This window comes from Lepidochelys olivacea, assembly GCF_965140295.1.
Source record: "Lepidochelys olivacea isolate rLepOli2 genome assembly, chromosome: 22".
Classification (NCBI taxonomy): Eukaryota; Metazoa; Chordata; order Testudines; family Cheloniidae; genus Lepidochelys; species Lepidochelys olivacea.
In genome coordinates this window covers 8,618,511-8,644,528 of record NC_140432.1, presented here as the reverse complement: position 1 = coordinate 8,644,528, position 26,018 = coordinate 8,618,511, and the positions used below count along the sequence as shown (strand labels likewise).

At 42.5% G+C, this 26,018-nt stretch overlaps 1 protein-coding gene across 1 annotated transcript in view; it reads left to right on the top strand.

Annotated features, from left to right (window-relative positions):
* Positions 1-26,018, top strand: part of ARHGAP32 (Rho GTPase activating protein 32) — a 404,315-nt gene that overhangs the window by 120,923 nt on the left and 257,374 nt on the right. The window lies entirely within an intron of this gene.

The window sequence follows — 26,018 nt, the reverse complement described above, 5'->3', positions numbered from 1 at the left end:
TTCACTTGATATCTCTTTCATGTAAGGTCATACTTTGCTAATATCACTAATCTACCCTAATAGAGGGTGTTAGATTACTCACATTGGTAGACCCGTGAGGGCGTGCCAGCAGTGTAGGAAGAGTACTGCTTCTTCCAGCCAATTGTAAGTGCAGGGTCTTTGTGTATTACTGAGTGCCAGGTTACATGGTGTTGCTGTATTGGGTTTGGTAGGAAGGATGGGCTTGTGGTTAAGGTATTTGACATGAGAGTCAGAACTGCTGGGTTCTGTTCCCAGCTCTACAACAGACTCGCTGTGTGATCTTGCACAAGACATTTTACTTCTCTGAGACTGTTTCCCCATCTGCAAAATAGGGATAGTGCTCAGTTCAGATGTGTGTTGGGAGGCCTAACTCATGGCTTGTGAGGAGCTCAGGTACTGACTGTCTCCTCCCCATAAAAATGCCAGTACACGAAGAATCCACAGTGGCGCTTCTCCTGACACACCCGCAGAATCTGAATGGCCTCTTCTTCAGCAAGCCCTAAAATCCATTTTAAGTATGGGTTTGTGAAGTGTGAACTAGTGAGGGTCTCTGCTGTGTTTGGATTGAGATCAGTACCTTTTAGCGTTTTGAGGGTGTTAACAGCGTTTGTGTGTCTCTAGACAAATACAGGAGTTGGTATGGTTTTAAATCTAGAATTTGCAGTTAGTAGGAACAATTCCCTGAGTTCTGTTTAATTATCCAATGATCTAACTGGGGCAAAGTTTTCCATCATGAAAATCCCTACAAGGCAACACAGTGTTCTGGGGGAGAGCATGTCCCTAACTGGCAGGGGATCAACACAGGACTTCAGTAACATTCCATGCGCCCCACCTAGGAGTGCTGTAGTAGCAGTGTTCTTACCCATGGGAGTAGGGGATTGCGTGTTACTTTCTAGTGACTCACTTCTTCCGGCTCGTGAGTAGCTTTGATAAGCTCTGGATGCTGCTGCTATCCTCTGTCAGAACAAAGGATGGTGAGCCATAGGTGAGGGAGGCGGGGACTAAAGGTAGAAGATCTGGTTGAATGGGTTCAGAACCCATTTCACCACCTCTTGGGATGAAACCATCCCGATCTCTATGTGCAAATTTGTGGGAAACGATATTGTAGCTAAGTTTAATTTTATTTTCAGAATACAGTGACTAAGCCATACTGTGGATTATTTAATTACTAAGTCACATTTCTTAAATATGTTTTGGAGGAGAGTGTGAAAAGCTATGCAGAGCCAGTAAATTTTTTTTCTTGGAAAAAACTGCATTTTTAATGAGCCTTTCTTGCACAAAACTGAAAAATGTCTAAAAATAATGCTCCTGAAATAAGACTTTTTATATGGAATTACAGCCCTGAGCAAACGTTTATGCGTTTTTCATAAGCTCTAGAAAATAGGATTTATGAGTCTCAGTAAAACCTTATTTATATTGTCACAAGATTCTCAACTGAAATTATGCATTCTATTTTTATAAATCCATGTATATGGACACTATGTGGGGAGTGTGTGGGTAATACATGTATATACTCATTGAAATATGCTCACTCAGATTTCACCACCATTTGTGTTAATATTTTTCTGGTTTCCTGGGTACCAAAACACCTGTCAGTTTTGTCGTCTTGTCTGTCCTGGTTACTTAAACCCAGGGGTTTGTGTGGTATTTTTGAGAGGGATTATCAATGCTTCAGCACCGGTGAGGCCACACCTGGAGTTGTGTCCATTTTGGTCCCCCACTACAGAAGGGATGTGGACAAATTGGAGAGAGTCCAGTCCTTATTGGGGAAAGCCCCTGGTTATATTTGAGACCTCCTTGAGCCCTGGTTGTCATCTCTGTATTTAAACCAGCACGTCTAGGTCTTGGTTCTGCCCATGGTGCATTGGCACATGCAGTATCTCATAAAATTAACTACTGTGCTGGTGCACAAGTGACTTTGCAGGATTCACAGTGATGTGCTTTGCTTATAGGACAGAATCCCCAGAATCTTATTAACAAAAATCTCAGGGAACCATCTGTTAAATCTTTCTTAATAGCTGTTTCTGCTTAATCTGAAGCATTCTGGGCAAGTGTGTGTGATGGTAAGGAAGACAGTTTTGCATTAATAAGGACCTTGGCTACTTGACTTAACTTTCAGCGGGGAGTAGATTTACATTTTATTTGTCTATAAAGTGCCTTTGATTCAAAGCACTGGCTACAGGTGGTCCCAAGTGAGAACAAGACACCAATTTTGTAACAAAAAAGACGAGATTTGCTTCATGAGGAGTAACAGTGTTTGGGAGAGGAAAACACAAGTTTGGAAATGATGAAGTATGTTGTAGAGATGGAAAGAAGAATTTTGAGGCTTGGGGAGAGAGAGAGAGAGAGAGAGAGAGAAGTAGATATTTAGGAATGGGAATGAACAGTAAAATAATAGTGAGATGAAAGGTATAAACAGGAAAGTAGAGAGTAGTAAGAATTATGGCATGAAATGAAAGACTGAGAATTTTAAAAAGCAAGTGCAGTTGGGTAGGAATCCAGTGTGGTGTATAGCAAAGAGAAGGAAGATGTGAACAGTGAGGCAAAATGAAGATCAGATGGGCTGCCCGGTTTTTGTCAATTGAAGTGGCTGAAGATGAGATTTTTGAACTCCAGCATAGGTAGATATTGCAGCAGGGTGGAGTTTTGTTTTCTTTTGTGGGTGAAGATTTAGGTGCTCATCCTGCAGTTGGATCCATACAGAATCCAACTGAAATCAGTGATGCCTCACGCAGGCACAAGGGTCCACCTTCGCAGATCCAATTGCAGGCTCAATGCCTTAGTTCGTATAAGCTCTTCAGGGCGGGGTCTTTTGTCCTTTCTTTTTTTTTTTTTTTTTAATGTTATTTAATCTCTGGGAAGCACCATGCAATGTTATGGGACTATATAAATGGTGGTGGTGGTTGCTGCTATTTATTATGTATTTTATGTGTTTTATCATAGTCATGGACCTGGATCCTGTTGTGATGATATCATCATTTAATACTAATTAAAGATTTTTAATGTATTGAAATGGGGGAACTTTTGGATCCATGAGATATTTTAGACGATAGTATCCATGAGATTGAGCATTGAATATAGAGGCAAGACATGTAGAATAGTTTTATTAGTAATGGCTAAAATTTATTTCAGTGGGTCAAATATTGGAGTCCTAGTTGGTTAATGTGTGAACAATAACAGCATTTTGCTGGTGTCTGTGTGCCAGAAAAAACAAAAACTGAAAAACAAACCAACCAACTCTCAAACACCTGAATATCTGGGTGAATGTTGCATTATAACCACATGGGAGCTGCCTCATCATGGGATATTGCTGTCCCAAGTGTGAGAGATGGGAGGGGTCCAGGGGAATGCGCTAAAAATGGTTTGAGCCCTACCTGAAGCTGAACCCGCGCAGGACAGAGGTAATTCTGATGGGCAGAGAAAATCACACTGAAGAGTTTGCATCCACGATGCACTCTCCTTATGGCTGAAGGTTACACACTCACATTAGTCAGTTGAGTCTGTCGTTTAAGAATGCCCCTGGATTCCTCACTGATATGAAGCTCTCACAGAGCAGTGTGTCTGAGTAATGCTTTCTACTATCTTCAGGTGGCAAGAAGACTCCATCTCATCCTGGTGGATGCTGATTTGGCCTCAGTTATATATGCCTTTGTCGACTTCCATCTGGACTACAGCGATATAGTATACCTGGGCTTAAAGCCCTTTGTCCTTAGGAAATGCCACTTGATACAGGACGCTGTAGTGTGTCTCCTCAGCAACACGAGCGGCTGCAAATGAATCACACTTGTCCTCCACTCTACACAGGCTTCCTATAGACTATCAAGTCAAATTGAAGGTTTCAGTCCTTTTCTTCAGGGCGCTCAATGATCTGTACCAAGCACATATAAATGATCTCATCTCCAGGGTGAGAACCTGGTTGACAGCTCCACTCCTCTGGCACAATGGAACTTTGTAATCTAAGGGTAAAGCTCGTCTGTGCAGGAGACAGAACCTTCTTGGGAGCTGGTGCAAGATTCTGGAATAAACTCCCACAAGAACTAAGGATCATCACAAACCTGACCATCTTCCACTCTATGGGGCACTTCTCCAACCTGCCTTCTCTGGTATAAACACAAATCAGCTTGTATGTTAAAAAACAAAAAAAAACAAAACCCAACTTTCCCTGAAAAACAAAACCCTACCCAAACAAACCCCTTACACCGCACGTAGAATTCTCCTTCTGGGGAGAAGATGAGAGAGAGAACAAACCACACGTGACAGATGTTAGTCATGTCACTTAATGTACTACTGGAAGGTGCTTAGATACTACAGTGGTGAGAACTAGTGTGAGAGCCTGTATGGAATAGAATGGCACAACATGGGCTCTATTAGGTGTTCTTCAGCGCCACTGAAACTGCAGTGTGCAGTTCCCTGGTATTCACATGCCAGAATGCACAGTGCTTCTGAAACCCTAGTGGCAGAAGTGCTCTCTCTGGGGCATGCGTATTGGGGAAGCTGCAGAGAGCGCTTGGGATGATCAGAGTTGAGACAGAGCAGAGGGCCTGCTGAGTTCAGCCCTCCTTTCCCCTGGTTTCAGTTGCTCTCCTCTGCCGCTTCCTACTGCTCAGCTCCCCCTCTGGTTCCAGACTCCATTCAACTCCACCCCACCCCACTGCTCGCCTTGCCCCAGTTCTAGATTTCCCTCTGCCACCTCCTTCCAGCTTTCTCTCCACCCCACCCCCATCCGTGCCCCAACCTCTACGCACAGTTATTGATCAAAGATCGAATTAGGCCATTGGTGCCCATTTCTGGCCATTAATGGTATAAAACCGAGATTAGAAAAGTTACCTGCAAAATACCAACACTGCCATGCTTCCCCCCGGCCCTGAAAGCCACACATTTAATTTACATTGGCACACAGAGAAACCAGTTCTGCTCTCCCTTTCCCTTGTACTTCATTCTTTGGAGGGCAGCTTGTTGCTGCTGCAGCAGCTGCCTGACAGCCTTCCCCTCCTCCCCGCTCTCTTCTTCACCACCTGCTCCTGAGGGCAGAGGGGAGGTGGCTGCTGCCTGACCCTGGCTCTCCCGTCTTTCTAGGGAGAGAAAAAACTAGCAGCGCTTTGGGGTTTCTGTTTCCACATCTCACTGTCCTTTCTAGGAAAGGGTTGTCTTCTCCTCTCAGCCCTCTAGCGGATCTTAAATCTTTTTCTTGCTCACGGCAAGTGGGTTTCTCAAGCCTTGATAGAAAGATTTTGAAGAAAAGCCAGCGTAAGGAACAAAATACTCCTCATTTTTAAAGCTGAAGGTCCATTTCTGGTCATCTGATTGCTTGGTGTTTAGATCTGAAGTAAAGCTGCATTATTACTAAGATAACACAGAATTGTCATTGTGCTAATTAGAGAGACTTCTATGAGGCAAATGTATTTCAAACATACACTCTGTTTTTGCTCCCTGTTAGGTAGGATAAAGAAAATGAATCCTTGTCTTCAGTTCCCTAGAGGGCAGGTGGCTGAGACATTTTATAGTCCTAAGCAGGTGGATACCACAGACGCTCCTTGAACACAGTATTACAAAACACACAAGTATAGACCTGTACCAAACGGCTGCTTATTCAGACAGTATTGCTGGGAGAGAAAAGTAGTGTGGAAATAATATAATTAGTCATCTAGTTAGTGTCTACTTTACAAGGCTTGGTCTCTCTCTGCCCTGGAATACTGTTTCAGCAGCAAAATGTTATAGCAAAATGTTTGTTTCTTCAAAGCCCCACTGATGGTTGTGGCAGGGAAGAGTGTACTCTTCCTTTGACAATTCAAGTCAAACGCCCGGTGTAGGATCAGTAACCGAACTGGCTACCTGCTAACTCTACTTCCATGTGCTGGTTTTAGTCCAGCTAAACTAGATATTTGTTGTTTTAGCTGCTTGTTATATTTTTGGGAAGTATGGTTTTTAACGTGTATTTTTTCTCTTTTAAAACACTTTCACTTGCGGCCAGATTGTGGCTCCACAGCCTCGTTCAGCTTTGCCGTGCTGCAGAGGCCGAGCATCTCAGCGGAAGCTCTCACAAGCTGTATGCCTCAGGCAAGCGTGATGCCTCCAGGACTGCAGCTGTTGCTACAACCATTGTAAGGATTTAAGTACGTGCTGTCTGGCTGAGAGGGACCCGACCTCCAGGCCAGTTAGGGGTGATATGTGTGATCCCACACTTACTCTGCCCACCTAGAGGAGAGGCATTTGTGTGTCTAGCACAGCGTTTCTCAGATGTGGCCACCAGGGGCTTTTCTTATAACCACAGTCTCCTGGATGGTGATTGTGGGGGGAGGCGCAAAGCGCAGACCCTTCCCTAGAGCATTGGTTGGGCCCTGCTTTCCTCTGGAGGAACAGGCAGCAGGCGTGGTTGGGCTTCAGCCCTGTGGTGGCGGGTGGCAGGCTCCAGCCACGTGGCTTCAGACTCCATTCCCTGGCTGTGCAATGGCGGGCTCTGGCTCAGAGCTCACCTCCCCCCCCCATCACTCCTGGCCTCTGCTGCCTCCCCCAGTGCCCCATTGCCCCTGGCCCCCTCTGCCTCCGTACCTACTTCCCCCCCATCCTGGGCTTAATTTGTACCTCGGCTTGCCGGGGCTGAGTAAGTCTGCTGTGAAAAGTGATATTTGTATGTTTGTTAATATCACTTTTCACAGCAGACTTAGTAGCTAGCAAGTTTTTTTTAAACGCAACCGAAAAAAGAAAAGAACGTGCAAAGCACCTTATTTGTGTTTCTGTTCTGTTTAGGTCCAGTAAAGAACAGAGACAACTGTAGATTATATTTATATTGAGTCTGCAAAAAAAAAAAAACCAACAAAAAACAAAAAAACCCTACATAAATAAATTACAACGATTTGGATGTGTGTATGTGCATCCCCCCCCCCCCCCCCAGCTAATTTAGTATTTTAGGAAAAATGTCAGAGCAGCCATCAGCCAGAGTTGGTGGCTGAACTCTGAGGCCACTGAAAAATTTGTTGTGAGAACTCTCTAGCACCAGCTAGATTTGTGAACTCCTTTGTCCTTTTTGGGCCTCATCCTCACAATGGTACCGAGTGTGCTCAATTACCACTGACTTCTTGTGGAGTCAGGCCCCACGAGTGCAAGGGTGAAGGGGAGCCTCTGCTGTCCTTCATTACATGTTCATTGTTCCATTATGCACCCAAGCAGGGTTAAGCATATTCTGGTCTAGGTGTTTAGAAGGGTTGGTGGGTTTATTTACCTACTCTTTTATTTAGATTTATTAATGGTTTCTTTTGTTTTTTCAACAAAATCTGTGAGACACTGATAGACATCAGTGAGTTTGCTTATTGTATCATAGAGGTGATGGAGACTATACCAGGAGATCTACCGAGGGGATACTTGTCTTGGTGGAGTAAAAATAGAGAGTGGGAAATGGCTTTTGAAGGTGAATAATTGCTGAAGTGAGTGATGATGGCAAAAGCCGAATGCTCTGGGCATCGTTCTTATTATATGCCAAGATGGGAGAAGATCCAGAAATTCAAACCCTCTTTTGAAGAGAGCTGAAAGCTTTATGCTGCTGCTTGCTCAACATTTGCATTGTCTTTGGGCTGTGGGTATGGCTTATGTGCATTATTGAAGGTTGGGGCTAAAATGTAATCATCCAAAGGAGTGGCTGGCATGGTAATGAAGTGAGGTGGTTGGACTCAGTCCGTGTCAATCAGAATTTCAATGTAGCTTGTCAGAGGATAACTTTTTTTCTCTCCCTGTAATGCCAGTAGTTGAAATCCTTCCATTGTCATGTTTTAGGGGGCGTGAGAGACTGAACAGACCATGAAAGACTATGTGCTTTTAGCATGGTTCGAAATAGGTAAAATGTGCCGTTATATACTCTCATAAGAGAGGTATTTTGTACCTCTGTCACCCATTGGCGGTGAAATTTCCTTTGATGTTCTAGACTACTAAATAGCTTTTCTTGGAAATATTTAGCTTACATCTGTTTTGGCCGGCCAATTTATTGTCATGTTTTGTGAAACTGCTCCCGTGTATATTAAGTGATGGCAAAGCTAAAATCGAAACTGGAATGTGGAATCAGAGAAAGCTCTACTTAAAACATTTTTTAATATTCTATTCTGAAAATTGAAATATTTTCCCATTACATTTGGTTTGCTTTCGGTATCAAAAGCAGTCTTACATTATCTTGCCAGGCATACATTATTAATTACAATCCATTTTTAATTTCATGAAAAATTATGCAAAGAGCAAAGCAGGAAGCTTGTCTTTCAGCATTCAGCTCATTTGTTGCCTAGATAACCTCAGTGATTGCTCAAGGTTAAATTTAAAATTTGGCAGTCTAGCTCTGGGTTTGTATCTTTTTAAATGGAGCAAGATTTAAACTCTTGGAAATTACCTAAGGAGAGTGGATGTATTGGCAAAGATGACAAATGCTATTCAGAATTGATAATCCCATTCTTCATGAAGATGACAGGTACTGTTTTTAAGAATGAATTCTGTTTGTGATAGGAGCCCTGGTTCAGCCCTCCTCCCTCCCCCCAACAGTTATTGAAGTGGTATAAAGATGAATCAATATGGAACTCAGGGAACTAACATTGTTGGGAGATACAAACCCAGAAGTTGGGTTGAGTGGGGCTGCCGGAAAACCGTTTTCTGGGTTGGAGATGAGTTCTTACATTTGATGCTTTCTCCCCCTTAGGATTAAAAGATGAATGGTTTCCCAATCTGTTGCTAATTTAACAGCAAGTCACAGCCTGCAGTTAGTTACATAATTCTGATCCTTTCTTGAGTTTCACATAATACAATCTAAATATGCCCTTTGAATGTAGCACAGCGGTGTGGTCAGAGTTAATATTGTAAATACTTAGCTCTTGATGGTGCTTTTCATCCATAGATCTCAAAGCGCATGACAAAGGAAGTCAATATTTTTTTTTAGAGATGGGGAAACTGTGGTACACAGAGTGTCAAGTGACTTTCCCAGCGTCACCCAGCAGATTAGTGGCAGTTAAGAATAAAAACCACGTCTTCTGAGTCACAGTTCAGTGCTGTAGCCGCTGCTTCATGCTGCCTCCCAACAAATCAAAATTTGGGATACTTCTTTGAAGCCTCCATAGGCAAAAAGCTTAGCTTTGTTTTGCCACCACTGGGTAATTATTTCAGCACAAATGTAGGTGAAAAAGAGTTGGCCTGCAGCCAAGGCTTTGTCTGTACTGGAAAAATTACCCATTGCAATGGGGATAGCTGCACCAGTGCAGAACGTAGTTTAACTTCATGAATACATAAAGGCAGACAGAATTCAGGAATTGGAATTTGCAACCTGGCTTTCCCAGAAATGTTTTGCAGACCAGTCTTATTGTCATACTCTGTCCTCCTAGCATGAAAAGGGACATTAAGGTATAATCTTGTATGCTCTATGGTATGTTGAATGGCCAGATGCTACCATTATGGAATTTCAGACTGCCATGTACTTGGAATCTCTTCTCAATATGTGTGCTCGTGTTAGTTGGCAGGAGCCCCTGAAAGTGTCTTTGCAAGGATATGTTTGCTAAAAGTTCTATGACTGCTGCCACCACAGTTTCAACTCTACTAGTCCGAGATTCAGAGATTATAAAGCCAGAAGGGACTGTTGTGATAATCTAGTCTGACATCCTGCATAACACAGGCCATAGGATTTCCCTGAATTTAATTACTGTTTGAACTAGAGCATAAATTTTAGAAGAACATCCATTCTTGATTTAAAAACTGCCAGCGATGGAGAATCCACCGCAAGTCTTGGTAAATTTTTCCAATAGTTAGTTACCCTCAATTACTAATTAGCATAAAATTTCTAGTCTGAATTTGTCTAGCTTCAACTTCCAGCCATTAGATTTTGTTATACCTTTATTTGGTAGATCGAAAAGCCCTTTATCATCAAATGTTTGTTCCTCAGGTAGCTACTTCTAGACCATGGTCACATCATCTCTTACCCTTCTCTTGGTTAAGTTAAACAGCTTGAGATCCTGGAGTCTATCATTATGAGGCATGTTTTCCAATCCTTTAATTATTTGTGGCTCTTCTCTGAATCATCTCCAGCTTATCAGTATCCTTCTTGAACTGTGGACAGCGGAACTGGGCACAGATTTCGTATAGTGGTTGTACCAGTTCCAGATGCAGAGATAATATAATCTCCCTGTTCCAACTGGATATTCCCTGTTCATACATCCAAGGATTGCATTAGCCCTTTTGGCCACAGAGTCGCATTGGGAGCTCATGTTCAGCTGATTCGCCACTATGACCCCCAAGTCTTTTTCTGGATCGCCACTGTTCAGGCTAGAGTCCCTGTCACCCTGTAAGTATGGCTTGCATTGTTTGTTCCTAGATGTATAACTTTATATTTGGCCATATTAAAACACACATTGTTGGCTTGTGCCCAGTTTGCCAGAAGAACGCTCTATCAGTGACCTGTCCTCTTCATTATTGGCCAGTCCCCTACGCTTTGTGTCGTCTGCAAACTTTATCAATGCTGATTTTGTTTTCTAATTTAGATCATCGATAAAAGTGCTGCGTGTTATAGACCAGGAACCAGTCTCTGTGGAACCTCAGTAAAAACACACCCATTTGATGATGATTCCCCATTTACAGTTATGTTTTGAGACTTGTCATCTAGCTTGTTTTCAAGCCATTTCATGTCTCACATGTTATTTTGTTTCTGCTTTCCCAATCAAAATGTTGTGTGGTACTACATCAAACGCCTTATAGAAGTCTAAGTATATTACATCAACATTATTGCCTGTAATGACCAAATTTGTCATCTTATCAGAAAAAGATATCAAGTTAGTTTGACAGGATTTATTTTCCATAAGCCTATATTGATTGGCAATAAATATATTCCCCTTCTTGAATTCTTTAATGAGTCAGTCCCATACTGGCCATTCTGTCGTTTTGCCTGGGATCGATGTCAGGGTGACGGGCCTATAATTACCAGATCAACCCATTTCCCCTTTTAAAATATTGGCACAAATTAGCTTTCTTCCTGTCTTCTGGAACTTCCCCAGTCTTCCCAGTGATACTGAAAATCAACATGAATGGTTCAGAGAGTTCCTTGGACAGCTCTTTTAAAACTCTCAAATTCAGGTTATCTGCTGATTTAGCAGTGTAATGATGCAAATGTTGATATAGATTGGCTTTGGCTGACATTTTAAGCAGTGGCCTCTAACCTTGTGCAGAGCAGGCCTTCACAATATGGTGCCTAAAAGGCTAGCAGCCACTGACATCTTGTCTGTAGTTGCAACACTGCCATCAGGGGACCTTATCCTATGGTAGCAACAGTGGGGAGTTCTAATAACTATGTATTGTTGACAAAGGTATTTGAGTACCTGCTGGCTGTTACTATAACTTATCACTTCATAAAATACACATTAGTTTTCTTTGCATAGTTAAAAGGGGCCAAATTTGAGTGGCACTGTAACCCTTGCAATAGATTGCAATGGCCAGAAATGGGAGCTGGGTCCAGCCCTGTGGGACAGGAACTGCCACTGTGGAATGAGTGCCGGGTGGGCTTGCTTTCCAACCATCCTCCGTCTGTACTGGGCCTGTGACCCATCTGCAACCTTCCCATAACCCGCTGTTTGGGAAACGCTGACCTAGGAGACTTGGATTCCATTTCTGGCTCTGTCACAACTTGCTGTGTGACTCTGGGCAAATCTCGTCACCTTTGCTGTATGCCTTTTCTCCCTCCCAGCCATTGTCCATCTTGTCTAATTAGGTTGCAAATGCTTTGGGGCAAAAACTCTTCTTCTTAAAGGGTTTGCACAGTGTTTAGCACAATGGGGTCCTAATCTCATCTGAGGTCTCTAGGTGATATCATCATAGAAACTTTTTTCCCCTTTCTGCAATAGCGACATGTACATTACAATAAGTACAAGCTGCCCGAGGATCCTAGCTTTCTGAATACTGATAAGTAGGTCCTTAATATACACTCCTTACCTAAGAGGTAGCTAAGCAACAGATGGGATTTGTATGAACATTCTAAAGTTCATTAGAATATTTAATCATTTTGAAAAGACTCCATTCTTGAAAACTTGAAATCTGGCTCCCCCGCCACACCCCAAAAGAGATCACTCATCACCTTCTTATCTCATCCCATACAGTCTGTGAAACCATTTATCCTACATCTTCAGCTGAGCTTGGTGAGGTATATCTGTGTTTGGATGTAATGCAATAAGTTCTAAACACTATGTCACATCCATCCTAAAATTTCAGGGAATGCTCTAGGGCTCAGTGGGAAGAATCCTATTCATTTGGGGAAAATTGGAATACCAGAAGAGGGCAAGTGGGGCCACATGGACGGAACCCCCTTCAAGCACCTCTGCAATTGTCTGTAGATCAAAGAACTGGCTGATGGCCCCAAGTAATACTTTCCAGTGTAACAATACCCCCTATCTCATCTCTGCCCATCCTCCCAATGGACTTTAACATGTTGACACACGGGATGACTTATCTCCTGGACAGAATGAAGATAAATAATAATGGTGAAGGACGGTGGGGCACACAGCACTCCTAGCTTGAGGGTGTTGGGGGGTGGGGGGTTGCAGAGAGTCCCTGAAATAGAAGGGGATGGTAGGGAGCATGTGGGGGATGCAAGGAGCCCTGATGTGTGCAATGAAGCAACAAAGTGTGTAGCTCCCTAGTCTAGGACTCTTATTTGCATTTACATCACATGTCCGTTTTTTTCCTCTCCTACGCATCCTTTGTTTCCCCAGTGGAGTCAGGATTAGCCTATCCCACTTGTGCATACTTGCTTTGGTGAGCAAAAATACATTCGTGTTGGTCAGACTCTGGAAGAAAGGGCCCTAAGAACAATAATCGGGCTCTCTAGGCACTGAACCAGTCTAACCAGTTTCATTGTTTTTCCCTGCGGCTGTTCACCTCTGCCAAACCTTGCCAATCGACTAGCCTCCATTATTCCTGCAACCTATTGAACTAATGCTTAAGAAGACCATGCTTAGGTATTAGGATTATTAAAGAAATATATTGCTATTCATTTACACAACACTTTGCAAACATCAGTCAATCTTGCTGATCTTTACAACTGAGCATAATGCTTATTTCCACTAATAGTCCTGTTGAAATGGTTGCATTGGGACTATACTCTGTGATCAGATCTATGATCAGTAATAAGTATTTTCAAACCATCAGATTCATAAATAAGACTTATTTCCTTCCCCAAAGAGCCTAGAATGGAAGGGCTTGGACCTGCAAAAAAATAAATAAATTGTAAGGACTGCTCATGTGAGTATAGTTACTTGTGTCTTTGTGGCATTAGGGTTCTTAGATGCTAAATAATTACTCTTCTTACACAGTAGTTTGACTTGGCTCCCAAGTACCATGATGGCAGTTGTATTAAAATGCCTATATGAATGATGAGCACCAGTGCCCCCCCGTATATTGAAACAACCCTGAATTTATTTTTTGGTGGCAACAAAAAGGTGATACAACTTACAAGAAAGGGCCCAGAAATGTCCATGGAAGTAGCTGCTAGCAGCATGAGGATTCAGAGGTGCCTGTTTATGAGCGTTCTAGCAGTATTCATTACTTGGCTCATACTCTGCTCAGGCTTTTCATTGCAAGATTTGATCTCCTTCTATGTTGCCCTGTAGTTGACTTTGAAGTTTAATCTGTATTTAAATAGGTGAGATTCCAAGAAGCCATTCAAACAGCTTGTTTGAAACAGACTGGGGATGCTGTAGTTTCTTTGGTTTCCAGCTAATAATTTAAGGGGCACCTGTTAGATTATCTTCTTGTCTTTTTATGAATATTAGCTGTCTGTAGTAAGGGTGATAAAAATATAGAGGGTGAAATCCTGGCTCCATTGAAGGCAATGGTCAAACTCCCGTTTTATCTAGAGTACCTTCTCAGTCATTTCTAAATTGCATAACCTAGGAATGCGTAGGCTCCCACAGGGACGTTTGGAGGGCTTTTAACCCACGGTGCTGATAGGTGTGTGTGTTTTTTTTTGTTTGGTCTGTATATCCTTCATCTTTCTAAACTTCCGATGACTATCATGGAGTACAGTGACCCTTGGGCACCTCTGTGATTAAAATACTGCCAAATAAAATCACGTTACGTCCTCTAGAAGACTCTGGGGCATATTCTGGTCAAGTTTTCAAAGCAGCAGTAGGATTTAGAAAAGATGCCTGATCTTTGTTCCATTGTGGAGAGCAAATTTTAGGGTTAATCAAGTGTTTTACAACGTGCAAGGAGCTGGGTGCTATATGATTGGATCTATTTCATTCTCTATGCAAATGAAATATTCTGGTGCATGCCAGGTGTTATAATTCAGATATCATGGGAGATGATGCCCTCTGAGCATTCTGGTGGCTCTGCTTACCTGACATATGTTGTAAGCGCCTTCCTTAGGGCCAGTTTCTGTCACAGGGATGTTTTGTCACTGTCACTGTTCACATTGAGTAACATCATACTCACTGTCTGTGAACAGTTCTGTCACTGTTCACCTTAAGTAACATCGTACACTGTGACTAATCCCATTGAAATCAATGGGGCTAGTCACCAAGTGTTAACTGGCATGAGTAAGAGAGGCAGAATATAGCCCTTAGATTGTAAACTTTGCTTGGAAGAGGACATGTCTTTGTATGTGGTGTGTACAACCCTGGCACAATCAATGCTTGCTCCTGATTGGACCTTCTTGTTGCTGTTGCAATGTAAACACTGAATATTCGTTAAAGTAATGGCTTGCAGTTTTGACCCAGGGTCTTAACTGATGATAGTAATAGTACGAGGAATTCACAGCATTTTACAGAGTTAGGAATCAGTCTTCACTTTGTACTGCTGGGGAAAGATTAAACAACTTGACCAAGATCACACAGGAAGTTAGTGACAAAGTCAGGATCACATCCCAACTCTCCAAAGTCTCAGGGCAGGTGTACACTGGAAAAGCTGCACCACTGCAGTTCTTTAGTGAAGACGCTATTACGCCGATGAAGAGCTTCTCCCCTCGGTGTCGTTAATCCACCCCTGCGAGAGGCGGTAGCTTTGTTGACAGGAGAAGCTCTCCTGTGGACATAATGCTGTCTACCCGGGGGGCTATCACTGCGTTGCTCGGGGGTGTGGATTTTTCACACCCTTGAGCGATATAGTTATACCGATATATTTGTACTGTAGAGCTGTCCTCAGTCCTAGTCAATAAACAGACCATGCTGCCTCTCATATATATTTAATCGCCTGTTAGAAGATCACTTTCCCGAAGACGAATGGTCTGTCGTCACTCTTTTGAGTGGATTTGCAAGTTAGGCTCTGAATTAAACTGATGTTTGCAAGCTACCTACTTTATGGTTCAGTGTTAAATTGATAAATGTAACAAAACTTTGCTTGTCCACAGTTCCTTAAATTTAGGACGTCAAAGTGCTTTACCAGTGTCAATGAATGAAGCCTCAGAGGAAGCAAGTAAATATCCCCCAAACAGAATGGCAGAGAAGTTATGTCAGGGTGTGGCAGAGCTGCGGATAAAATCCAAATTTCATAACTTTTAGTCCTAGTTGGCCATTTTCTGCAAAGTTATTAAAATTATTTAGGAATCAGAATGTCCAACCCAGGTAAGCACGTCCCTGCCTGGGTGCTACATGGCACAGAAACTGTCTGTTAGCTTTCCTGCTTCAGCTTGGAAAGGGTTACAGCTGGAAATGCCTGTATCAGCCTCAGCAAAACATGAATTGGTATTAGTGAGCAAAGAAAGAATGGGAACCCAGGCTTGCAAGCTGCTTTGTACTTCTCATTGCTGATTTTTCCTTCCGATGTTTTGGGAGGTGCTTGCACACAGCTGGCATTTCTGAGCCCGCCTGAGGTGGAAAGCACTCTGTATGTACTGTATCATTAAAGAAGGGGTCGGGGGTCGGGTGGGGAAACAACCTCAGTTTTTAGCCCTTTCTTTCTGCCTCCTCCGCGTTCTTCTCTCACTGCCTTTAGCCAGCTGCTCCTGCAGAGTGAGCGTGTGTTTGCGTGCGTGCGCGTAACATGGAGGGAGGGACTGGAGCTGCTGCTGCTTTTACCAATATCTATACAGCTGCTTCCATTGCAGGGACGCTAGGAACTGGAAGCAATCTTGATGAATCCGAAAGGTCAGTACTATCAATAAATCACCCACAGATATATACTCCTGAAAGAAGCTTTTTTTTTAACCCTCCTCTCATAAAAAGAATATTAGGCAGATATTTTAGCTGCTGCAAGGAACAGAATCGTTTCAAGCTGTGTCTTAGCCAACAATGTCTAATAAAAAATTAGAGCATGACAGTGTTTTTTAAAAAAGCAGGCATGTCATTATCACTTAGATAATGCAAGTTCCTTAAAAAAATATAGAGAGAGAGCCTAAATTTAAGACTATCCAGATTTTAAGTTACAGGATATTGGTATGGAAGAAGGGTAAATTATGTCATGCAGTCAGATTTTTATTATAGATTATACTACCATATAAAAAGTAGTCGGGTATAATAATTTGGTATTTCTTCATTGCTCACCCTTTATATGATCGTCTCTTCTGAAGCTTTTTCCAGTAAAATTTGTATCAAATGTAGGAATTAGTGTAATTGAAACTTGCGTTTATTTAATCTAAAAATAAAATGTTTTGTGTGATGCTGTCTTAAATAGGGTAAAATACATAATCCTTACTGTGGCTGTATTAAAAGAGCAATAGTCGTGGTGTTCTCAGTGTACTTTTAATGCTTTTCTTGGTTAACGAACTGCCTTTGCCACTGTATGGTTTTAGAAACCCAGCGTTGGAGGTCCAGGTTATCATGTGATTAAAATTCTTGTGGAATGAGGCAGTGCTGATGATCTTCAGGGCGAATCTTCTCCTTCACCCTTGGCTTTATACAGTGGCTGATATGAAATAAGCCTATTGTTGTTCCAGTCCAATTGGGTTTTTGTACTTCTGGGCTAAGAGCACATAAATATTTTCTTGTGGAGAAAGAGGGGTGGAAAGGAAGTTTTATTTAAAACTTGCCTTCTCTGGCATGGCTGTCACCTCCTACCTGGTTTGCAGATTGTTTTGCAAAACCAAAAGTTATTTATGAACATAGCTCCAGGAAGCAGAAGACTCAGACTCTCCTATTTCAATGTATGATGCATATAAATTAAGTTTAGCTATTTTATGCTGACTCCACCCACTTGGGTTTACACAGCCGTAGGGATGCAGTGGATAATTCCTACTAGTGTTGCAAAGGAACCCAAATAAATCCAGATTTCTTTGAATTTGTTTTCTGGAACTCTTAATGTGGTCTCCACACAGTATTTGAACCATCCAGGAACTAAAATACCAGGAGAAGACTGGATGTTGTATAACATTGGCCCCATTATAGGCTCCCTTATTCACTTATATAGAAAAGCCTGGCAAAAGCCTAAACACAAATACCAGAGATAAAAATACTAGAACCCCCACACTTCCTAATTTCCATTGGCCATGTAATAATAAATATGCAATACTTTACGTATTCCAGGTTGCTGCGCCCACACCAATGTGCAGGGTTTTGTGAATAGGAACGTCATGGGATTTTCTTGTTTGGTGTGAATTCCTTAGGAAATGCACGTGTTACGTGCATAGCTTTATGTACTAAGTGAGGCGGCCATTGTTTGCAAGCAGATAACAGTGTTACGTTATGATATACTGTTTCCATTGCTTAAGGTGCAAGAATGTGGTTATTTGCTGGAGATCTGTTTTTCCTTGTAGAGAATGTGCAGCATTCGTCTAAATGGATTCCAAATTTCAGGGTTGTCTATAGGTGAAATCTGTTTTAATTCCAGGCGTGCTAGCCTTTTTTCCCTCTGTTATGCAAATAGTCAAAGATATGATGGAATTAGCGTTTTTGGCTCTCCTGCATCCTGCTTTTCAGAGTATAGATAAAAATTTGCATTGATTTTTGGTCAGGATTCAATTTGAAAGGATTATGGGAATATATTTAACTTTTTGCACTGCTCATCCTGTGCTCCTGATGCTGACATTTTGTTTTGCTGTAGTGTTGGTTAGGGAATTCTGATGGTTGGTACAGAGACATGATGCTAAATAGTGCAAACTCAAGGCCTAATCCTCCCTGACCTTACTTGTGTAAGGAGGAGGGTATTTTTGCCCAAGTCAGGACTGCAGGATAGGGTCCAGATGTAGCAATTGTTTTGAATATTTTCTTTCTTTTAGATGTAAACTTGGTGCTGGTAAGAGTGGAGCAGCTATTAAAAGATGGCCAGATGTAGTGCAGGCAACGATTGCCCAAGTTTCTCTCTTGCAACAAAGCTGTATGCTTTATTTCTGACTTGCAACACCTCACACTAATGCCAGTCTTTGGCATTTCATGTTATATATGTGCCAAGTTGTGGGATGCTTTGTGTGATGTGGCCTTGCGTCCATGAAGACCTACCCTGAGACCGCTGAGCTCGCTTTTGTGACCTGAACATGTCCTCTGCTCCTCCTTACTTTATTTTCTTGCATTTAACTGGTGAGAAGTACCTACACATTCTTCAGAATTTCCCCTCTCAGGATCTTTGTGCTTTTCTTGGAAAAAGTATTTCAATATCATCACTAGTAAAAACAAATATTGAAAGAGAGGGTAACTTACTATCGTTATGGATCAGTAACGTGAAACGTATACCTTTTCAGTGTGTGTGTCTGCTTTAACATTTTTTGGCAGTCAAATGTATACTTTTTGCAGTGAACAATCAAATGGTTGTCTTTATGTGGGTTAAAAATTCCACTTTAATGTAGAGAATAAAGAAAACTAGTAATTTAAAACAAAATTACGAGTTTACCAATTTAGAATTTTTCCTTTATTAAACTGTGTTGTTTCATTACATCTGAAAAATTTAGAGAAACACAGGTGTTGGCTTACGGGAGTAGAGCATGATATTCCAGTATCTATCTCTGAGAATGGCCAGTGATAGATATTTTAAAGGAAGGTATAAATCTCCAAGCTTTCACCTATATTTGCACCCAGTTTTACAGCACTTGTATCACAAAAGGAAATTTCTTCCTGACCCCAACTAATGATAGGTTTAAAGACATGAGGACTGATAGCTCTTGTGCCTTTTTACTAGCTAGTGAGAGCAGATGCTATTCTTATTCATAGGTCTCTAATCCTTGTTTTAAATCTTACTAATCCATTTGCTTCAATATCCTGCACTAGTGAGTTCCATGGGTAAATTATAGGTTTGTACTAAACTATTTCCCTTCCGCTGTTTTAAATGTATTGCTAAAATATCAAAGGCCCTCTTGTTTCTGCATTGTAAATAGGAGTGGCTGCCTGGTGAGCCCTGTCTACTATCCATTAATTTCGGTATCTCTAACTACTGTTATTATTGATTTATGTAGTATACAGTTCATTGCAAACACAGAGTAGAACTCTACCCTGAATAGTTTGTAATCTGATACAGACAAAACCTGATGTGGGAAAGAAGATCAGGTAAGGGTGTGTGTGTGTGTGTGTGTGTGTGTGTGTAGAAACTATTGTGAAGGAGAACAGGACAGGATGGATTCCTAATAGAGGTGGAGTTTGAAATTATATATAAGAGAGCTGTTTGGGACATTAACTTTTCCTTCATGAAAAATTTGACAAAAACAAGAATTCCAGTGAAAATGATGTTTTTACATTTTTTTGGTTGAGAAGCTAAAAACAGAATTTTTCAGTTGTTGAAAATAAAAAAATAATAACTTTCCCCCTAATTTTTGGCAACAAACATTTTGTTTTGGCCAGTCAAGCTAAAATTTTGGTTTTCCTGAAAATTTTCACTTGACTGTTTAAAACATCATTTTTTGGGTGCCAAAACCCAAAAACTTTGAAAATGTTTCAGTTTTCAACAAGTACCTGCCAAAATAATCTCAAGTGGATGTTTCCTGCAGATAATACCATGTTAAGAAAATAGAAATTTTCTGTTGCAAAAACTTTTCCAAAGAAAATTGTCAGCCGACTCTAATACTTGAAGGAGAGAAGGAGACCACTTGGCGTACAGGAAGTGAGAAGGTGCTTCAAATATAGTGGGCAGGGAAGGTTCAGAACGGAGAGTGAAAGAGAGATCTAAGGAGAGAGGACTAGGAGGAATGTAAGGAGCGGAAGGGTAAATAGGAGAAGGCAAGATCAGAGATGCAAAGAGGTGGTGAAGGAACTATTGGAAAGTAAATTGATTGGGGTGTCGAGTGGGTTAGTGAGAAGCAGGAAGAAGTAGGTTTCAGAGTAGCAGCTGTGTTAATCTGTATTCGCAAAAAGAAAAGGAGGACTTGTGGCACCTTAGAGACTAACAAATTTATTTGAGCATAAGCTTTCGTGAGCTACAGCTCACGCTCACTAAAACTTATGCTCAAATAAATTTGTTAGTCTCTAAGGTGCCACAAGTACTCCTTTTCTTTTTAGAAAGAAGTAGGCGAGGGTGAGCTAGAAAAGGAGGAGGTCACAATAATGAAGGTGAGAAATTACCCAAGGTATGTGCAGAGGATTGGGCTGCTGGCACAGAGCGGAAAGGATACATCTGACTGGTAATAGATATAGGCGGAAGTAACAGAGCATGGCAGGAGCTGGGATGTGGGAGAAAGGGTAAGGAGTCTGAACTCAGCTTCTCCAGTGAACACCACAGTTAAAAGTTTGTTTGCAGTTAAGTCCAATTCATTACTTCTCTTTGTGCCTTTTAAACAGGCCTCGAGTTGTGCTGGAATGCTCTGGGATGCTGTTTTGGCACTTTTTTGGGATCCACAACAGCATTCTGGTAGTTCTGGTGTGCCCACTTACTGGAAGTGTGTTCCATCACTTCTTTTTGGACCGGAGCACTGGTTTTAAAATTACATAATGAGGCTGGCTATCCTGAAAGGTAGCTGAGAACTGATCGAAGACCTATCTTTCTGTACTGCTTTCTTTCTTCTTCCTCTTTTCCTTCCAGGCTTTGTCATTCACCTTTCTTGTTGGGAAGGAGAAGTAAAATGGCATTGCTCAGAGACATAGAATCATAGAATATCAGGGTTGGAAGGGACCCCAGAAGGTCATCTAGTCCAACCCCCTGCTCGAAGCAGGACCAATTCCCAGTTAAATCATCCCAGCCAGGGCTTTGTCAAGCCTGACCTTAAAAACCTCTAAGGAAGGAGATTCTACCACCTCCCTAGGTAACGCATTCCAGTGTTTCACCACCCTCTTAGTGAAAAAGTTTTTCCTAATATCCAATCTAAACCTCCCCCACTGCAACTTGAGACCATTACTCCTCGTTCTGTCATCTGCTACCATTGAGAACAGTCTAGAGCCATCCTCTTTGGAACCCCCTTTCAGGTAGTTGAAAGCAGCTATCAAATCCCCCCTCATTCTTCTCTTCTGCAGGCTAAACAATCCCAGCTCCCTCAGCCTCTCCTCATAACTCATGTGTTCCAGACCCCTAATCATTTTTGTTGCCCTTCGCTGGACTCTCTCCAATTTATCCACATCCTTCTTGAAGTGTGGGGCCCAAAACTGGACACAGTACTCCAGATGAGGCCTCACCAATGTCGAATAGAGGGGAACGATCACGTCCCTCGATCTGCTCGCTATGCCCCTACTTATACATCCCAAAATGCCATTGGCCTTCTTGGCAACAAGGGCACACTGCTGACTCATATCCAGCTTCTCGTCCACTGTCACCCCTAGGTCCTTTTCCGCAGAACTGCTGCCTAGCCATTCGGTCCCTAGTCTGTAGCTGTGCATTGGGTTCTTCCGTCCTAAGTGCAGGACCCTGCACTTATCCTTATTGAACCTCATCAGATTTCTTTTGGCCCAATCCTCCAATTTGTCTAGGTCCTTCTGTATCCTATCCCTCCCCTCCAGCGTATCTACCACTCCTCCCAGTTTAGTCACCACAGCTTTCCTTTTAAGCAGACACTTGCCCTATATTTCATCTGTAATACTGTGTCCTTTCAGTGGGCTGAGGGCAGAAGGCACTAAATAGAGGGAGGTAGTTGTCCTGGTTGGTAGCAGAACATCTAGCACAGTATGATCTCCATTCAGCTAGTTGGGCCCAGAATAGCATGTAGTTGCATGATCTGTGTTGCATTATCATCTTGGTTTCCACTTTGCCATACCAGGATAGAGAATTGCGTAGTCCTGCTCTGCTGGTAGAGAGCACTCTTGTCTTGAAGAATTCCCTTTTATTAAGCAGCATGATTGGGTAAACTTATGAAGCATCCTGAAGATAAGTATGCATTACTGCTTGTTGGATTACATGTATTTACAAGTACTGTAGGTTCAGTTGAATACTCCCTGGAGGATTAAAATCTCTGTCTAATCAAATTTAGAGAAGGAAATTAAACCTTTTAACATGACACTTGTCATAACATTAAAAAACGAAAAAGCCCTCTTTACAGCAGCATGCTGATTGTTTCACATCACATTTTGTTTTTTAATTAAGACAATTCAAGCTGGAGGCAGTTTTACCCGGGTGATCTGAAATGTTCCTTTGCTTTTGCTGAGATAAGATGATGGCTTTGATGGACATTGAGCTCTCTCTTGCTCTCTCACACATACAATATTCGTGGTTTAGTTTCTCTTAGCAAGTGAATTCAGTGCAATGTCTAACCGCACTGGAATATACTGCTCTGTGATGGACACAGCTCTATTTTCGTGACTGTCCACTTGATCTGAATCTCTGGGTGCAGTTTGTTTTCGTAAACCGAATGTGACATACTAATGGACTCCAGCAACACGTGTTTCCTTTTTTTCATTATTTATTGTATGGTAATTTTCCTACTCACAATGCTGCTGGATAGTCAGTGGTTTTTCAACTCCTTCCCCCTCCCCAAGGGCTTATAAATTAGTGCTAAAAACCTTGCTCAGGACTGGAAAGTAGCTGATGAAATTTCAGCCCTGACTCAGTAAAAAAAAACCAAAAAAAAAACCCCACAAACATGCAAAATTGTTTCAACTTCTGGTGGCCTTTCTTCAATTGTGGTATTGTGTGTGTTTTGTCTTTAAAAAGTGAAATGTGACAAGAGCTTACTCATATCACCTTTTGGTGCAGCTCTGTCCCAGCATGCACAGAAGAGGAACATACCACCATTCCCAAATTGTCCCCAGATAGATATGGTAGAGGACAGCTGGTGTTATCCCTGGACTGCTTGGTGGCTGCCTCCCCGCCCTTTCGTTTTGTGTCTTCTGGGTAGTGAGGCTGGTCTACACTTAAAACTTAGGTCAACACAGTTACAGTGCTCGGGGAAGTGAAAAATCCACCCCCCTGCGTGCTATAGCTGAGTTGACATAGTCCTCATTGTAGATGCAGTTAGGTACAGGTAAGAATGCTTCCGTGGACCAAACTACTATGGTTTGGGGAGGTGGAGTTCCCACAGCAATGGAGAAGCCCCTTCAGTCGCTGTAGTTTGTGTCTACTGGGTTACAGTGGCATAGTTGTGCCCCCCATAGCGTAGACCTGGCCTGTTAAATTGAACGTGTCTGCAAAATTTCTCAAGTACAAGTGCTCTGAGCCTGATTAGTGAGTATGGGTAGATGTCTAAATTATATTTTCCTTTGCTTATAAAATACACCCATGATGGATTGATTGTGGGTGCAAACTGGGGGCTGTATTTTAAAAAAAAATGGCATTATGTAATTTTAGAAATGAATGCTTTACCCTGTTCAGTGGTCACGGTGAGGCAATGTTGTGCGTTCCCATGGTTTCTTGAACCAGTGCCTGGTAGCTTCTTTGAGACATTACTATGGTACATATTTGGAAAAATTCTGAACATTTCTTTGTCAGACCTATTTGTATGCCTGTCATTAGCTCCCAGCCTCCTTTATTTAAGGTGCTGATGTTCTGCTTTTTAATTAGTTTCCCCCATTCTCCAGTGGGGTATTTCGTTTTGGGAAAATGGCAGTTTGCCAACTCTTAAGTGGCACCTGGTAGCTGAGTGAAGCTCATGCTTCACAGATAGTGGATAGGGAGACTTGTACTTAGGGCTTGTCTACACTTAAAACATTGTAACATTTCAGCATAGACACTACCTACGCTGACAGGAGAGTTTCTTCCTTTGCAGATAGGTAATCCGCCTCCCCAAGAGGTGGTAGGTAGGTTGATGGGAGAATTAGGTTGGTTTAACTGCGTCGTTCAGTGGTGTGGATTTTTCACACCCATGAGTGAAGTAGTTATACCAATCTACTTTGCTAGTGTAGACCAGGTCTTAGTGGGAATCATTTCCAGTAATTCCATGTATGGACACTATTATTCTGCAGTGAAGGTGCCTTGTTCGTATTAAGTGTAACCCCTTTGAAAGTTAAATTAGTGGGTTAAGCTGAACAGGAGCAAGGCACTGTTATTCTGGAATAAGAATGTCTACACATGGATTTATTCAGGAATAGCTGTTTCTGAAGAAAGAAAAGGAGGACTTGTGGCACCTTAGAGACTAACCAATTTATTATTACCTGAAGAGCTCTAGGTAAGCCCTGACTGCAGCTCAATGAACTGCATCAGACTGACCTTGGACATGGCTACGCTTGCAGATGTAGAGCGCTTTGAGTTAAACCAGCCTTCAGAGAGCGCAGTAGGAAAAGCGCTGCAGTCTGTCCACACTGACAGCTTCAAGCACACTGGAGTGGTCACATTTGCGGCACTTACAGCGGCATTGGGAGCGGTGCATTATGGGCAGCTATCTCAGCATGCAAATGACTGCAACGTGCTTTTAAAATGGGGGTGGTGGTGGTGGAGTGTGACAGGGAGTGTGCTGTGTGTATGTGGGGGGAGAGAGTGAGTGAGTTTTTGGGGGGGGAGAGTGAGTTTTTGAGGGGCTGAGAGCATGTCAGCATGCTGTTCTCTAAGTTCAGACAGCAGCAGACCCCCCCACCCCCACTCCCCCGCCTCTCTCTCATGCACAGCATTCCACACTAATAGTTGCTTTGTCTTAGAGCAGATAAATAGCCGGCTGTCAGAAACGGAGCTTTCAAAGGGCATATCCACATTCCTGCAGCAATTCAAAAACAATGACAAGAGTGGCCACTTGACGTAAGGGGATTATGGGATGTTTCTGGAGGCTGATCAGAGCGCAGTAATGCAACATGTCATTCCCCCGTGCGTTTCAGCCAAGACACAGCAAGCGTTAATCTTCTCACCGAGGTGGAGTACCAGGAGCGCTCTAGCTGTGACCATCTTTTTTGTTGGCCTTGCTACCTGGAAATCTCACTCAAGTCATTTTAAGGATAGAATCAAGTTATTTCTGCATATGACTAGAATTTAAAAATCTGAAGTTTATTTTCTTCAGTGTTCCATTTTTCAATACAGAATGAAATCCCTCTTTACCCTCCCCCACCCCAAATTTGACGGATCCTCCATCTATCATGGTGACTGATTTTAAACTTACATAGATGAAAAGTTCTGTCTGCAGGCAATTTAGCTTTGTTGCCAAGTTTTAATCCATTATTTGGAACTGCAGTTAGTAATCGTATACCAAAATATTTTTAACAGTTAAAACATTAATAATTTTTTTCTTATATATGGATTTTATTACAGTATGAAATACAGTACTCAGAACTCTGCAAGTTAAGCAAAATGGCTGTTTTCTGCTACAAATTGTTATTTGTCTAATGGTCATGCCTAAAAGCACCAACTGATGTCATTGGGCTAGATATTGTACTTACGTGTAGTGCAGGGGTGGGCTAACTTTTTGGCCCGAGGGCCACATTGGCGTTGCGAAACTGTATGGAGGGCCGGGTAGGGAAGGCTGTGCCTCCCCAAAGAGCCTGGCCCCCGCGCCCTATCTGCCCCTTCCACTTCCCGCCCCCCTCAGAACCCCCCACCCATCCAATGCTCCTTGTCCCCTGACCACCCCATCCCAACCCCCCCTTCTCCCTGTCCCCTGACTGCCCCGACCCCTATTCACACCCCTGCCTCCAGACAGGTGTTCTCCCCCTCCCCCCGGAACTCTCACGCCTATCCAAACCCCCCTGTCTGCCCCCTCAGAACCTCCACCCCATCCAACCGCCCCCTGCTTCCTGTTCCCTGACTGCCTCCCGGGACCCCTTGCCCCTTATCCAACACCCCCACCCCCATGCTGCTAAGAG